We start from the raw sequence: 5,367 nt of genomic DNA on the forward strand, positions 1-5,367 counted from the left end.
TGTGATAAATTGGTACAATGCATACATAGTGGAGAAGGCCATTTTCTCCTTAGTGACAAGTGAACTACCAGCAGCCCTTGATTTAGAAAAAATTACTAGTGCCTAACCAGTCCAGGAACTTGTTGACCAGGGGCCTGAGAAATGCATCAAACTGTGAGACCTCGTTCACCTTGCAGTAGCTACAATAAAGTGCTTTGTGACTCTTCAGTTACTCCCATTCTAGCATCTCAGCCAGTTCCTTCTGAACAGTTTGTCTTTTATGTTCAGGTAACCTGTACAGCTATGAATGCACCGTCACACCAGGTCATATTTTAAAATGGTGCTCTATGAACATAGTACGACCGGGCTGGAGGGAGAGCATATGTGCAAAACACTACTTTAATGCAGTAACATTCGCTCTTTGGGTCTGTGTGAGATGGTCATCACAGTGGAGGGAGGTGGGAATGGTAGAATTTAGAAACTCTGGCCCCAACTCATCTCTTTTCTTCACCAGGCTCACCACAGAAGCAGTTTTCGGATTCTCCCCATGCCTCTTCTGAGCCTAGCCCCTCTGTTGTACAGGCACTGCTGACACACTGCAAACAGTTTCTAGCCAGAGATCCCATTTGTATTTATCCTCGTCAATGAACTTACGAATCATTGAGTCTTGTTCAGCTGCTCCAACAGTCCATCTGTCTGAGGGTGGTAGACGCTACACTGTAAAATCTAATTAGTTCCCAGAACTCAAAAAAATTATGGAAACTCGTTGCCTCAAAAAAATTGAGTAAAGCTTAGCTAAAAATGACTAAGTTAGGACAACGTATTTATTTTGAGTACTCTGTACAAGCTCATTTGTTCCCAGAACTCAAAACAATTGGATCAAGTTTACGTAAGATGACCAAGTTAGGGCAACTTACTCATTTTGAGTACACTGTACTCATTTTGAGTACACTGTACTCAAAATGAGTACAGTGTACTCAAAATGTACACAGCCGTGTTAGTTCCCAGAACTCAAAAAAATTATGGAAACTCGTTGCCTCAAAAAAACTAAGTAAAGCTTACTTAGGATGACTGTTAGGACAACTTATACATTGCAAGTCTGCAGTATTAAGAATAACTTGATATTTCTGACTTTCTGACAATACTAATTGTTTACCTACTGACAAACATTTCAAGTTCAACTAAATGAAAAAACAATTTGTGGTACCATGAATATGATTAAAAATAATTAACAACAATTTTTGTAATGATGTTAAAATGAGCACAACTTTTATTTTCAAACACAACAAAGTACAACAGCCAACATACTGGACACTGTTCTGCTGAATAAAAATTATATTGCCATCACTGTTACAACGAAACAAAGTCTCAGATGTAATTATTCTGAAAATAAGTTTAGGCCTACCACAAGTTTGTTTTGTACTTACATTATTTATATAATCAACATAAAATATTTATTGTTCTGTCACAAGTGCAGTCTCTAATTTAAACAACACATTCGTTTTTCATTCCAACACATGAGCTGGAATGTTGTAATATTTTAAGGATGGCTTGTTTCCAGTCCAGGCATTACTGCCTGAATGACTGTCATGGATCGAGGTGATTCAAATGTAGGTGCAGAAGAAAGTCTTTAACTTCCCTTAAGTACAGTGGCAGTGGATGTGGGTTGGAGATGCAATGAGCTTGATCCTGCAGGTGACCACCTTCACTGACCACACCATCTGTGACGGAGGACTCATCTCTCCTGGTGTCCTGCAAGCAAACAATCATATTTTTGGAACATGAACTTAATTGCTTTCTTAAACATTTTTTCCTGCATTTGGTATAAAACAGACTCCAATTTAGACAATCTCAGGCTCCCTCCCCGCCGGAGAGGTGACATTCAATGTCCCAAATTGTCAGTCTGGATAGCCGTGACCCCCACACAACACACAATATTGTCATGAAAGCATCATTTTAAAAAGGTCTATGCAAACATGGGCAATAACTTTCATTCTAATGATGTGCAAAATGATTTGGGCACAAAACAAATTTTGCTGTTAGAAAACTTGCAGACTTCACTATATACAGTGTAGACCCTCTAAACTAAGTTTGGGGGATGTGATCTTTCAAGAAATGCAGACCAAACTGTTGTTGTTTGTTTACTTACACAGCATGTCTTGTAGAATTAACTGGAGTCACAGCAACAGCATAGTGCAGTCATATCTCAAGTCTAATAACAGAAGACAGGAAAAGATCAGTAAAGAAACAACTTCCCCAAACCAAAGCACAAACAAAACAATAAGTAAAACAGGCTGATCTAAAGTATGATTAAAGTTCAGCCTGATTAATATAAATGTCACTGACAGTTGCTAATAAATTGGAAAAACAAAATACTTACCACTGAGTTGATGTCTTCCTGTCCAACAACAGGAGTGCTGGTCCCGATGGGCCTCAAAGACAGTAAGAAGCAAGCAGAGGGAGAAAAAACAGAACATATTTCAGAAACTGATTTGATCCTTAATGGCTGTGCAATCATTGTAACATAGAGTTTGCTTATGTTGTTAAATAAAGGCTAGATTTGACATTAATAGATGCCACAGATGTTCTAAAGCTGCCACAAAGCATGAAAACGTCGGAGCATTTTTGCAAATATGTGATGTCTTGATAAATCGAGCAGATACTTGAAATTTACACAGCTACATTCTCGCCTGAAAATATCTTAAAAGTTTATTTTGTGACCCAGAAAAAGTAATACGTTTTTCAGCAGTGCTCCTCCGCCATTGCCGCGCTTACAAGTACGCACAGGCTCCGACAACCGCAGCCGACAAATGCGATCCTCTTTTTCACCAGACTACCCTTTCTGGGTCACAAAATAACCTTTTAAGATATTTTCAGGCGAGAATGTAGCTGAGTAATGCTCAAATATCTACTTAATTTATCAAAATATCACATATTTGCAAAAGTGCTTCCACGTTTTCGGAGAGCTCTGTTATCCACCCCCCACACCCACCCCACCCCTAACGGCTGCACCTCCCAAAGAATTTTGTCTGGGCTCTTATCTCACTTATTTATTTCAAACAATCAACAAAAAAAATCACCGACATAGTTTTATGTAAGGTTTTTAAGGCTGTGGTGTTAATTTTTAAGTAACATGAGCACAGCGGCAGCAGCAACGCTAGGCTAACACTAACTAGCTAGCAAGATTATAAACCTGGTGCTAAACTAAGAGAAGCCACAAATCAGTTTGAATAAGAGTAAACATTTACTCACCAAGTCAGTAAAGATCCACAGCAATGACAACAATAATATCTCCAGGTTTGCTCAATATATTCCATAACAAATGCTGGCGCCATGAACATGCGGACTGATCCGGGAGGGAGGGGGACGGTAGTCACGTGGCATTTTCAAAACACATCTTTCATCCTTCCGCCCTGAGAAGCAAAACTTCCAGCTTACTTATTTTTTCTAAGTTAGGACAACTCAAATTAATCGAGTTTATCAGCATTTTTGCATAAAAAGTACTGGTAACTTATTTAAATTGAGTTCTAATAACAAATTGATAAAAATTGAGTTCAGCCTATTTAATAGTTTTAATTAAACACAATATTACATTTTACAGTGTAGTTCAAACAGATTTAATGCGCATTAATACAGTTATTTTAGTATGAAAGACATGAACAATGTGCTCTAGTCAGTCAGTATCTCTTTCAGGACACCGACTTGGGGATAACACGAAACAGCGCTGGTTTGCACAAATGCTGCACAGTGGCACTGCTTCAGGATATCGAATTGCACTATCCACCAGAATAAATGCAAAGAGATATCCCTGTGCCATCTGGTTAAATGGCCTGATGAAGTCCATGCCAATGCGCTCAAATAGAACCTCTATTAATGGTAATGGACAAAGAGGCGCTTTTGGAATAGCTGGCTGCTTTACCAGCTGATGTTCCTGTGCAGGATGTACACCACTGGCACATATCACCCTGGACCCCCTGTCAATCAGGCCATATCTCATGTGACCAGGCTTTGGGTTATAATCAGCTGTACTCATGGAAAATCATTTCTTAGTGACACCAACAGAGTGTTCTCTTCCTGTGTGTGTCAGAACTCACTCAAAAATAATCTGTCCTTAATCATTACAAAATGTGGCAATGTCAATGCTATGCTAAGGTGCACCATGTGCCATTATTTTCATCACTTATTTAAAGTAACAGGGAGGCGTGATGAGCTGATGGGATTCCGGTGTGTCAGCCTCCCCTGCAGTCACGCCACAAACCACACCCATCATATTTTATTAGATTTTTATTAGGATTTTTTTATTTTAGGTTATTACAATCATAGAGGACAAGACCCGGGGACAGAAAAGAAAAAGAAGTAAGGGAGACAAGTGAACAGAAGGAGCGGGAGAGAAAAATAGAGAAGAAGAGGGATATAGAGTGAACGAGAGAGACGGGGAAAAAACACTGAAATCTGCTTCAGCACCTGCCAAACAAAACAAGAGAAACCCCAGCAACAACCAACATATGCATACATAACAGTAAATAATAAATATACTGAACAGCACACAGTATTCATAATACATGACATGTTTAGAGGCAGTAGCTAACCAAGACGTGTCTGCGCTTGTATTCATAAGGTTTCTCCACGTAAGTGTGTAATACTGTATGTGGGGAGCCACAGCCCTGCCCCAAAGGACATGAAGCAGGCATGGAGGAGACCTGGGCTCCAGACATCCAGAGGCCTCCAGAGCACAAGAGCCCTAGGAGGACCACCGCAGGGACAATCACAACACCCACTCAGAAAAGAGCAGAGGAGAGCCCTACATGCGTCGACGAGACCACGGGCTCCACCGGCAGCCGGCTGTGCCAGAGCAGACCAAGCCCCGGGGCCAGACCCAAGGGCCCCCCACCCTCCAGGAGTGGCCTGACAGAGCCAGGGGGGGCAAGGGGGCGTCTGAACAGAGAACGAGGGTATGAGAAGACCCAATGCCTCACTTCACACGCTCATATGTGGTATTGATGCACGCTGTTCTAAAGTGCATTTAAAACAGGGGAAGGGGAAGGGCATGGTGCCAACAACCCTCAATGTCTACATGCAATTTAAAAATGAGAAGTGAGCACTAGCACCAGAGGTGTGGCGGAATGAACAGAACATCCTCTGGATGCCATTCAGTGTACCCAACCCCAAGGACCTATATTTATGTGTCATGAGAGTGTAAGTAAAGTGAATGTCTAAGTTGTGGAATAAAACTGAGACACAGGTGGCCAGGAGGTGACAGAGGAGCAATACCTCCCCTGCACCTCAGTGACACACCTGAAACTCAAGGCCCTGCATGTGTAGTGTGATGGACCCGTTCCCCGAAATCTACCAGGGGCAGGGGCCCAGGCCCATAGCAGCACTACCACA

General features: G+C 41.4%; 1 long non-coding RNA gene across 1 annotated transcript; it reads right to left on the bottom strand.

The window, feature by feature from the left end:
• Positions 1-1,149: 1,149 nt before the first annotated feature.
• On the bottom strand, positions 1,150-3,482 carry LOC134615794 (uncharacterized). Its single transcript, XR_010091345.1, has 4 exons — positions 3,232-3,482; positions 2,360-2,411; positions 2,129-2,191; positions 1,150-1,731 (listed from the first exon to the last, which is right to left on the bottom strand). It is a non-coding gene; the product is annotated as an uncharacterized LOC134615794 (long non-coding RNA).
• Between the last annotated feature and the right edge of the window lie 1,885 nt (positions 3,483-5,367).

The sequence above is a fragment of the Pelmatolapia mariae genome, linkage group LG17, assembly GCF_036321145.2.
Source record: "Pelmatolapia mariae isolate MD_Pm_ZW linkage group LG17, Pm_UMD_F_2, whole genome shotgun sequence".
NCBI classification, from domain to species: Eukaryota; Metazoa; Chordata; class Actinopteri; order Cichliformes; family Cichlidae; genus Pelmatolapia; species Pelmatolapia mariae.